Raw genomic sequence first — 12,276 nt, 5'->3', positions numbered from 1 at the left:
GCAGTAGTGGGGGATGTAGACCCCATGCTGCCAGCCAATCAGATTGTTCCCCAGAAGCCAGATATCTCCATGTTTAGGTGAAAACTCCCAATTTTAAATGTAGACTTGAAATGGTTTTAAATCCTGTTTCAAATAAACAAAACACAACAACACATGTCTGGGCTGTGTCTGGCGCACACAGACCTATAAGATGATGCAGGCAGGATGCAGGTGGAGACAATGCTCTGAAGAAAAGCAGTGCACCCAAGGGAGAGAGTGGTGCGGTTGCTCTTTCAGGTAGAGAATATTGCAACAAAAGGACTATTCACTCACCTGGGGTCTACTCAAGGAGGGAAGCCAGCATCTCCTTGGCTTCAATACTTTCTTCAAAGGCTTGTTTAGACATGACAGGAGGTCAGAGCTAAGGGAAGATAGTCAGAGGTAAAATGTCTGGCTTACCCCCCAAAAATCTGTAGGCTGAAGCCAACCATGCAGAGGAGAGCCAGCCTGTGAGACTGAGGCAGACAGACACACAGAGAGAGTGGGGAGGGGTGGAATTAAAAGCATCAGTGGTTCCCTAGCTGGTTTGGCTCAGTGGATGGAGAGTCAGCCAGCGAATTGAAGGGTCCTGGGTTTGATTCCGGTCAAGGATTCATGCCCAGATTGCGGGCTCGATCCCCAGTAGGGGGCGTGCAGGAGGCAGCCGATCAATGAGTCTCATCATTGATGTTTCTATCTCTCTATCCCCTCCCTCTCCCTTTCTCTCTGAAAATCAATCCATAAAAAAATACATTTTTTTTTTTTAATAAGCATCAGTGGTAAGAGAAGATTCTTACTGAAGGCAGGCCAAGGTGATTAGACATAACTGAGGTGCCGGGAGCCGGTCCATCCTTGCTGTTTCAAGGGACCTGGCATATATGGCATACTGTTCTTAATATGTTTGCTCACCTTCTTGGCACTATGTGTTTTAACCAAGTTCTCCTCTCTGAGAAAGGTTGCTTCCCCAGGTAGGGATTTTCCCCTGAAGTTAGGGAGGGAATAAAACCCCTCAACTAAGTGCCAGGCGGGTAATTAATCACTTTAACTACGAACAATCATGCTTAAGCTACATAATCTTTACTCCCTGGAATGGAGATAAGAAACGCCCTAACCTTTGTAATAGAGATTGATAGGATTGAATCAACTGGTATAAATACAGATGTAACAAGACAGAAAGAGAAGAACTTACAAGAACACAGAACTTAGAAGACAGAACTTAGAAGACAGAACCTACACAGAACCTAGAGACAGAAAAACTTTGCTGGAGAGAACATGGCAAAAGATCCTGGACTGAACCTGACTACAGAAATTGGCAAGAGAACCTGACTAGAACCTGGTGACTGAACCTGGCTGGAGAACCTGCACAGAACCTGGCTGGAGAACCTAGCGAGGGAACATGGCTACAGAACCTGGCTGGAGAACCTGGAGAACCTAGCAAGAGAACATGGACACAGAACCTGGCTGGAGATCCTAAGCAGAACCTCTCTGGAGATCCAGACTAGAACTTGACTGGAGATCCTGACTGGAGATCCTGGCTAGGCTGCTGATCAACTGAACACTGTCTCCGTGTCCTTCCTTCTTCGCCGACTCCATCCACACCTTTGGGGACCCGTGGACCTGCTGGGGTTGGACCCCGGCACTGAGGGATGCTGAAGGTTGAGGACCCCCATCAGATACCAAGGTAGGGCATTCTGGCTACACTGACTTAGCAGGATTCTTGCTAAGACTGGGAAATGCAAAGATGAACACAGGTAAGCCCAGAAGTCAGAGCCTAGTGGAGAAGGGAGTTTGAGTAGAGTTTAGTCAAGATCATCTTTGCCACCACTTTCAGGGTAAAAAGACGCCCTATTCCTTACAGGAAGGAAGACTGCTCTGGAGAAGCTGGGAGTGCCCTTTGGGGTTCTCATTTCTAAAGCAGAAGTTGTTCAAGATAAGACTTCTAAAGAGAGGCCAAGTGCCTTTGCCCACCTTCTGCCTGGGAGATAAAGCCTCCGGGTTCAAGGTGTAGCCCTCCCTACCCAAGCTCCCAACAACTTCCAACCCCTATTTCTTTTTGAACAATAATAATGGCCACCAATCCCTTAGCACCAGGCAATACTGTACATACTTGCATTCTGTTTGTTCCAAATTTAGTAATAGTATATAGGGTGTCCCCAAAAATATATACACACACACTTTGAATAATTAAATAGGCAGTGTTTACTAGAATACATTTCATTTTCAAAATTGAGTTACCATGCCGAAACCGGTTTGGCTCAGTGGATAGAGCATCGGCCTGCGGACGGAAAGGTCCCAGGTTCGATTCCGGTCAAGGGCATGTACCTGGGTTGCGGGCATATCTCCAGTAGGAGATGTGCAGGAGGCAGCTGATCGATGTTTCTCTCTCATCGATGTTTCTAACTCTCTATCTCTCTCCCTTCCTCTCTGTAAAAAAATCAATAAAATATATTTAAAAAAAAAAGTTTCAAAATTGAGTTACCAGCTGTTAAAATGTGTATACATTTTGGGCACCCCGTAGGTACTGTGATTCTCTCTACAGGTCAAACAAACAAGAAACCAACCCTGCTCCAGAGTTTAAGTGTTGAACCCAGGCAGGGCCACGTGGTTAGGAAGTGACAGAAATGAGACTGGAACCCACCCTTTGGCTCCAGGACCCCAGCTCCTCAGCATGCTCCTCAGCTGGTGATAACAGCCAGGGACCTGCGGCCTGACTCAGTTAGCGACACGGGAGTCTCTCCCCTTGTCGTCCGTCTGCTGGCGAACTCTCTCTGCCCAGTTTCCCTGCCTGGGCACGCCCAACACCCCCTGCCAACAGAAGCCAGGACGGGTGGCAGCCCAGGTTGGAGTTCCACCTCTGCTCTGGTGGCTGCAACTGCAGGAAAGTCATTGCCTGGATGTCACCTTCCCTCCCGGAGCTTCAATCTCCCGAGCTGGGGAGAGCCCCACCGGGAAGCCGGCACCCGCCCTGCCCATGTTGCCAAGTGGTTAGGCAGTGGTTCTCAACCTTCTGGCCCTTTAAATACAGTTCCTCATGTTGTGACCCAACCATAAAATTATTTTTGTTGCTACTTCATAACTGTAATGTTGCTACTGTTATGAATCGTAATGTAAATATCTGATATGCAGGATGGTCTTAGGCGACCCCTGTGAAAGGGTCGTTGGACCACCAAAGGGGTCGCAAACCACAGGTTGAGAACCACTGGCGCACGAAGGTTCGTGGGTTCGATTCCTGGGATTCCCGGTCAGGGGTGCATAAGTGAGGGAACCCATTGATCTCCCTTTCTCTTTCTTTCTCTCTCTCTCTCTCTCTCTCTCTCTTCCTTCTCCTCCCCCCCACCCCCAATCAATGAAAAACATAGCCTCGGGTGAGGATTAAAAACAAAAAGTAGGCGCACAATAAAGGTCAGCCTTGGGGACTAGGGCCATGGAGACGCACCCCGGATACGCCCTCGCCAATAACCACCGCCCTCCCGCGTCTTGCCCAAAGGCTCTGCCGGAAGCCGAGCCCGGGCTGTTGGAGCTGGGAGTGGCCGGACTACATATCCCAGAGTGCCCCGCGCTGCCTCCGGGGGTGGGGGCGGTCGGGTTCAGCACTGCCCTGAGGGGCTCCCGGGAGGTGGCTCCGCAGGGACTGGTTGGAATGGGCCTCAGCCTGAGGACGGCGGCATCTCTGAGCTTCAGTTTCCACACCTGTGAACCGGGGACATTAACTCGTTCAAAACAAGCCGCATATGCCGGCTCTGCTAGGCTGTGGGGTGACCGCAGTGGTGAGCAGGTGCTTGCTTTCATGGAATTTGCATTCTACCAAGAGAGACATACAGTGGACACGATAACTGCACAAATAATTTGGTTACTTCTTTTTTAAAAAAAAAACATTTTATTGATTTTTTACAGAGAGGAAGGGAGAGGGATAGAGAGTTAGAAACATCCATGAGAGAGAAACATCGATCAGCTGCCTCCTGCACCCCCCTCCCCCCCCGCTGGGGGTGTGCCAGCAACCAAGGTACATGCCCTTGACCGGAATCGAACCCAGGACCCTTGAGACCGCAGGTGGATGCTCTATCCACTGAGCCAAACCAGCCAGGGCTTGGTTACTTTTTTGGTAAATGCCACAAGAGGTTATGAAGAGGGGATTTTTCCTCCTCGAGGGAAGTGATGGAGGCAGCATAGAGTTAACCTGGGGAATAACTGGGGGAGAGGGTTCCACACAAGGAACCGAAGGCGTGAGAGTCCTGAGGACTGAGAGATCGGGATGGTTTGAGGGACAGAAAGCAATCAGTGCAGCCCAGGTGCAGGGGTGAGATTGAGAGACGATCAGAGAGGTGGGACCATGTAGGAGGGCCTTGGAGGCTCTGGTGGGAATGATGATTCTATCCTAAGAGCAGTGGGAAACCAGTGGAGTGTGGGGTTTTAAATAGGATAGTGTCCCAAGAGGCTAGGAGGCTTTGTGGAATACATATCTCAGAGACCGAAGGGAAGCAGTGAGACCAACTGGAAGCTCCCAAGTTGAGATAATGCTACTAGTTAGTGATGGTGGCAGTCGTGAGGGAAGGCGCTGAGCCAGATTCCTGAAGCAGAATCAACTGTGCCCTGTGGTTGACTGGGTGGGGGTGAAGGAGTAGAGCAGGCAAGAATAACTCATTAGTAAAATGGGGATAATTACACCTGGGATAGGTCATTGTTATTAAAAGAGGCAAAACCAAGGGCCTGACGCATAATAGAGGCAATATACGCTAATTTAGTGAATAATAAAGACTACCTCTGTGTTCAGAGCGGTGTTTATAATGGAAAAACCTAAAAACGACCTAGGTGTCAATCAACAGAATAGAATTGATGGATAAATGTCATAGGGATGATGTTGAGCAAAAAAGCAAGTGGCAGTATATAATTTCCATAAATTATAAAAATATGCAAAACAGTATTACATATGAGTTAGGGAATATATACATACATAGTAAAAATGTAAAGAAATACTTGGGGCCCTAACCGGTTTGGCTCAGTGGATAGAGCGTCGGCCTGCGGACTGAAAGGTCCCAGGTTCGATTCTGGCCAAGGGTATGTACCTTGGTTGCGGGCACATCCCCAGTGGGAGGTGTGCAGGAGGCAGCTGATCGATGTTTCTCTCTCATCGATGCTTCTGGCTCTCTATCCCTCTCCCTTCCTCTCTGTAAAATATCAATAAAATATATAAAAAAGAAAAGAAAAAAGAAATACTTGGGGCTTGGATAAATACCCAATTCAGGATGATAATTTCTCACGAAGGTGGGGCAGGAGTTGGAGAAAGCTGTGATGGGGGGAGGGTTCAGGAAGCTAAAACTGCAAGTTTTAATGCACTTTTTAAACAACAACAAGATAGCCATTCTTGAGAATTTGCATTCTTTTTAAAAAATATACATTTTTATTGATTTCAGAGAGGAAGGAAGAGGGAGAGAGAGATAGAAACGTCAATGATGAGAGAGAATCACTGATAGGCTGCCTCCTGCACATCCCACACTGGAGATTGAGCCCGCAACCTGGGCATGTGCCCTGACTGGGAATTGAATCGTGACCTCTTAGTTCATAGATTGATGCTCAACCACTGAGCTATGCTGCCTGGGCAAGAATTTGCATTCTAAAGTATTGGAACCTAGCAAATGTTTTCGTAAATAATTTTAAATAAATGAAGTGCTCATTTTTGAGCCGACCCATTGGATGCCTGCTGTTTCTATTCTAATTTTTAAACATTTATCTATAAAATTTTTTTACTAGAGGTATATCTATAGTAAAGTGTACAAATCTTAAGTGTATGTCTCAAAGAATTTTATGAGTTGATACACCTGTGTAACCTCCACTCAGATCAAGATATAGGTTATTTTCAATACTTTAGAAGGCTCCCTTGGCCTCCACCACCGCTTCCCACCCCTCGCTGAAACCATTGATCTGATATCTATTACCTTAGGTTGATTTTTCCTGTTTTTGAACTCTATAAATAGCATCCACACAGTATGTTCCCTTTGCTGTCTTGCATCTTTCACTCATTGTGTCTGAGATTCATCCATGCTGTCGCTTGTATCAGTAGTTGGTTCATTTTTATTGCCAAGGAGCATTTCATTGTATGCCTAAAGCCTTTATGCCAAGCATGTCAAACTCAAAGGCTAACACAAGCCAAATAAACAAGGTTTAAGTTTCTGTGGGCCACAAAAAAACAAAAGCTTCAATTTTCATAGAAACGTAGGTTTATTTCAATAGAGACATGAATACAAAGGACTGAAATAAATGAGTAATCGTTAACATAAAATAATAGAACATTTTAATAAAAATTAATATTTTTTCTTGAACATTAACTTACCAGACACTGAATAACTGCACAAATTAATAAGCATAACACAAATAAACCTATTTTTCTTGTTCTCCAAAAGTGAAATATTTCCTATTGCGCACACCAAACGAGTCAGTACAAGACTAATGACGTGGCAATCAGCTGCTAAAATATGCGCTGCTAGTATTAGTGGAGAGAAATGGTGTGCCTGCACGTAAGGCGCGTAAGGGAAATGAATGCAACACGATTATAGTAATCAGTCATTAGCGCACGTTGTAGTTCGTTATTAATAATTATGTATAACAGGATATTGTAAAAATTAAGTTGAGACATTTTTATTAAAACGTTTCTTACATACCGTTATATTGGCTGGGCCACAAAAATATTCACTGTGGGCCGCATGCGGCCCGAGGGCCGGAGTTTGGCATGCTTGCTTTAGGGTCAGGCACTCTCCTCTCTCTGAATATGTGCTGTCTCCAGTTTGGGGCTATCATGCATAAAGCTGCTATGGACATTCCTACCTATGCCATCTGGTGGATGTTTTATTATATCAGGCACGTGGGACTTCATTTTGTGATTTTCTACTTTAAAAAAATGCTCCTTATTGTTATTTAATATGAAGACTGTATCGTTATGACATGAGCCTGCTTAGTGTACCACACCACACAAAACACCCCACACCTACAAAACAACACAGTCAGAAAAACAGTTCCTTATGGGATCTTGGCATCTGTGAGCAGGCTTTTCATTACACAACCCCGAGGTAGGAGGTTGATGTTGCTATCCCCTTTCACACATGAGGAAATGGATTCCAGAGTGTAGGGTGACTTCTAAAGTCTTGGAGTTAAAAAGGGGCCGAGCTTGCCCCACCCAAGTGGCTCAGTTGGTTGAATGTCGTCCTGTGCAGGGAAAGGTTGCCGGTTGATTCCTGGTCAGGTACATGCCTGGGTTTCGGGTTCGATCCTTGGCTGGGGCATGTATGATCGATGTTTCTCTCTCTCCCAACATGTCCTCAGGTGAGGATTTAAAAAAAAGGCAGGGCGGGGGGCAGAGCTGGACTTGGAACCCACACTTGCTGGGCTTGGGCTTGGGGAATCCCAAAATGTATCAGACCAGGCCTTTGTCCTCATGTAGAGCAGGAATTGAAGAAGAAATCTGTGCCCGGCCCTATTCAGTACACAACTGTGCATCTATGCCAAGCATGAGCTGCAGGGTTGCCACGGGTGTGGCAAGGGCTGCCAGAACTGGAGGTAAAGTCATCAGTAGAGAGCAGGACCAACACTCCCCAGAATACATCCCTCTCCCCAAAGATTAGCCCAGTGAACACAAGTGCAGCAAGGTGAGAATGCAATGAGAGGATATTGGAGCCTGGAATACATGCCATTTGGGGGAGGGCTACCACATGGTGACCAGTAAGTGGGGTGGAGGAGTTGGGCTATCAGACCCTACGGTCACTCTGATTAGAGGAGATCCTAACTTCCAGAGTGGGGCCACGGGCTAGTATTTTATTTATTTATTTTAAAATTTATTTTTGTTGATTTCAAAGAGGAAGGGAAAGGGAGAGAGATAGAAACATCAATAATGAGAATCATTGATCAGCTGCCTCATGCACACCCCACACTGGGGATTGAGCCTGCAACCCAAGCATGTGCCCTCACTGGAATCAAACTGTGACCTCCTGGTTCATAGGTTGACCCTCAATCACTGAGCCATGCCGATCGGGCACAGGGCTAATATTTTACATGCACTAAAGTTTTCTGAATAGATAATATATGTGCCTGGTTAACAAGCCATTCACACAGTGCAAAAGGAGATACTGTAGAGTGAAAATTAAGTCTACTTCCCACTCTTGATTCCTATTCCACCCAGAAGCAACTATTTGCCCCAGTGTCTTGAGTGTTTTTCCAGAGATATTTAGGCTCCATGTGCCATCTGCTATGCACTCAGTTGTTCCTTGTTTTCCTTTCATCAATATCCATAGGTGGTCCATCAGTTATTCATCTTATAACTGAAAGTTTGTACCCAATATCTCTACAAATAGAGTTATGATAGAAGGAACTCTAATTTGACAGCCTGTGGGCCTGCCCTTCACCTACCTCTCTGTCCTCGTGTCTCCCCACTCCCTCCCCGGGTTCATGTTGCTCCAGGCACACAGGCCTTTTTGCTCTTCCTTGAACACATCTAGTACACTCCTGCCCCAGGGCCCTTGCACTTGCAGTGCCCTCTTTTCCTTCTGTCTGGAATGCTCTGCCCCCACATATTCCCAAGGTTTATTCCTTTACTCCTTCACATCTTTACTCTAAGCTCCCTTCTCAGTTTGGCCCTCCCTGACGCTCTTCTTACAATTACAAACCCCTTCAATCCTAGACAGGAAATGCCTTACTTGGTGCCAGAGTGCCCATCACAGTACAACGTGCTCAGCATTTTACTTGTCTTGTTTATTGTCATCTTGCCCCACTCAAGTGCACGCTTCGGAGTGCAGTGACTTGGTTTTGTTCCTCGCTTAACCCAGCCTCTGTAGCAGCGTATAGTAGGCCTGGAGATCTGTTCGTAGAAAGAACGCATGGATGATTGTAGAGCTGCCTCAATATTTTTCTCCTCCAGGTTTGTTGAAATGTAATTGACAAGTAAGATTGTGTAAGCTTAAGATGATATATGAATATATTGTGAAATGATTACCACAATAAAGTTAGTTAACACATAGTTATCTTTGTGTATGTGTGGTGAGAATATTTAAGACCTACTCTCTTAGCAACTTTCAGTTATATAATACAGTATTGTTAACTATAATCACCGTGCTGTATATTAGAGCTCCAGAACTTATTAATCTAAAAACTGAAAGTTTGTACCCTTTGACCTATGTCTCCCCATTTCCACCCCCCTCCCCCCCCCCCAGCCCCTGGCAACCACCACCCTACCTTGTTTCTATGAGCTCAACTCTTTGATTCCGCATATAAGTGAGGTCATGTCGTGTTTGCCTTACTTCATTCTTTTTAAGGACCATGTTATATCCCATGGTGTGGTGGGCTGAAGAATAGCCCCCCACAGCATCCAATTCCTGCTTCAGAACCTATAAATATGTTATCTTATATGACAAGAGACTTTGCAGATGTGATTGAGGATTTCGATTATCTTGGATAATCCCAGCATGTCCAATGTAATCACAATGGTCCTTATAAGAGGAAGGCAGAGGGACATCTGGCTGCAGAAGGCAATGTGACAACTGAAGCAAGGTGGAGGAAGGGGCCATGAGCCAAGGAATGCAGGCTGCTTCTGGAAGCTTGTAAAGGCAAACACTGGTCAATGGATTCTCCCCTACAGCCTCCAGAGGCAGCACCACCCTGCTGACACCTTGATCTGGACCCGGTGATACTAATTTCAGATTTCTGATCTCCAGAACTATGACAGCATTAACTGTCATTTCAGCCTCCCTGTTTGTGCTAATTTGTTACAGCATCTATAGGGAAATAATACACAGGGTACGGATGTCCTATGACTTACTTTCAAGTCCACTCCTGGTGGACGGGTAGACTACTTCACGTCTTTACTATCCTAGGTACCACTCTCTGCGGTTCTCAGCCGAGGAGATTTTATCCCTCAGGGGACATCAGGTAATGTCTAGAGACATTTTTGATCGTCACAATTGGGTGGGTGGTGCTACGGGCATCTCCTGCATGGAGGTCCAGAAATGCTCTAGTCTAAACATCCTACAATACATAGAACAGCCCTGATAGCAAAGAATGATCCATCTCCAAATGTCAATAGTGAGATTGAGAAACCCTGGTCTGTCTATAAGATCCGTTCCTAGAATTACATTTGCTGAGCCAAAGGGCATTTGCTTTAAAAATGTAGACGTCATTGCCGAAACCGGTTTGGCTCAGTGGATAGAGCGTCGGCCTGCGGACTGAAGGGTCCCAGGTTCGATTCCGGTCAAGGGCATGTACCTTGGTTGCGGGCACATTCCCAGTGGGAGATGTGCAGGAGGCAGCTGATCGATGTTTCTCTCTCATCGATGTTTCTGGCTCTCTATGTCTCTCCCTTCCTCTCTGTAAAAAATCAATAAAATATATATTTTTTTAAAAAATGTAGATGTTGCCAAGTTGCCTAGGGCTAATACTAACTTTGGAACTGTGTGCAGTCCCTATGTAGCAACACACCAACTCTGAGATGTTGGCGTGGATGGTGTGGGTCCCCTCAAACCTGGAGTCAACTGCATTGTGAATCTGATGGGTAAATGGTTATGGGGGCAGGTACTGAAGGGTTCATTTATGTAACAGCTGGGTCTTGAGCACCTGTCAGGTGCAGAATGAAGCTGACATATCCCTGCCCTCACCGAGCTCCCAGTCTAACGGGGAGTTTGACCAGAAAACAAACCCTGTGATGTATGCAGGGAGCGGGCAGCCGGTACGTTGACCTGGAAAGTCAAGGAGGGATTCATGGAGAAGGTAACTTTTAGCTGGTGTCACTTGAAGCCTATATAATTTTATTAACCAATGTCACCCCAATAAATTCAGTTTTAAAAACACTTTTAGCTGGTGTGATGGTTAATTTTGTGTTAACTTGCCTGGGCTAAAGGACGCCCGGATGGCTGGTAAACATTATTTCTGAGTGTGTCTGTGAGGGTGTTTCTGGAAGAGATTAGCATTTGATTCAGTTGACTGTGTCTAGGTGATCACCCTCCCAATGCGGGTGGGCATCATCCAGTCAGTCCATGGAGAGCTTGAATAGAACAGAAAGGCAAAGGAAGAGGGAATTTGCTCTCTCTGCTAGAGCTGAGACATCCATCTTCTGCCCTTGGACATCAGAAAGCGAGGGTCTCGGGTGTTTGGATTCCGGTGGGCACCTACACCATTGGTGCCTGATTCTTAGGCTTTCCCACTCCAACAGAATGACACCACTGGTTTTCTGGGTCTCCTGCTTCAGATGGCAGATCGTTAAGACTTCTTACCTCCGTAACTGTGTAAGCCAATTCCCATAATGTATATCTCCATATACTAGTACATGTCCTATTGGATCTGTTTTCTGAAGGACCCAATATACCCATTGTCACTCACTGGAAGCTCACCACATGCTCTCTCCCTCCAGGCGCTTGGGTTTTGGATTATAGGAGTCACTTATCCTTTGGTTAACCAAACCGAGCTTCAGGCCCCAACCAGGTAGGCTTCTATGGAGTCCTTTTATTTTCTCTTTATTTTATTTTATTAAATACATTTTTATTGATTTCAGAGAGGAAGAGAGAGAGAGAAACATCAATGATGAGAGAGAATCATTGATCAGCTGCCTCCTGCATGCTCCACACTGGGGATCGAGCCGGAAACCCGGGCATGGGCCCTGACCGGGAATCGAACTGTGACCTCCTGGTTCCTAGGTCAATGCTCAACCACTGAGCCCAGCCCAGCCGGCTGAAGTCCCTTTATTTTCCAGGTTTCTGGAAAGTCCTGGGAAGTGCTCACACATTCTGCAGGCACATCCTCCACCCTAACCAAGCTCTCTCCTGTTCCCCTCACCTCTGTCCGAGAGCCTTCTGCAGGCCTTGGCAGGCACATTACACAAATTACTCAATTTTGTTCGCACAACACTATGAGAGCGATGCTACCATTCCGTTTTATAGATTAAACGGAGGCCCAGGAAGAGCAAGTGACTTGCTGAAGATCACGTGGCACCGGGATGCCCATCAGCTTTGCCAGACTCCAGAGTTGGAGCTGTGTCTCGCTGTGCTGGTCGCAGGGTAGGAAGGCAGGGGCAGGGGCACAGTGTTGGGGGAAGATGGTCAAAGATGGGAGTGTTATGACACCCTGGGCCCGGCCCTGGGCTGGAGGGAGGGTCAGGATGGAGGGCAGAGTCTGATTTGGAACTCGACTCTAGTTCTGGGGCAGAAGGGAGCCCATCGTCAAGGCACACCCCACCAGGGCTTCATGACGCCCCGGGGCCTGGGTGTCATGCTGTTACTTAAAAAAGAA

This window comes from Myotis myotis, unplaced genomic scaffold, assembly GCF_014108235.1.
Source record: "Myotis myotis isolate mMyoMyo1 unplaced genomic scaffold, mMyoMyo1.p scaffold_m19_p_5, whole genome shotgun sequence".
NCBI lineage: Eukaryota > Metazoa > Chordata > Mammalia > Chiroptera > Vespertilionidae > Myotis > Myotis myotis.
This window is presented reverse-complemented; position numbering follows the sequence as displayed.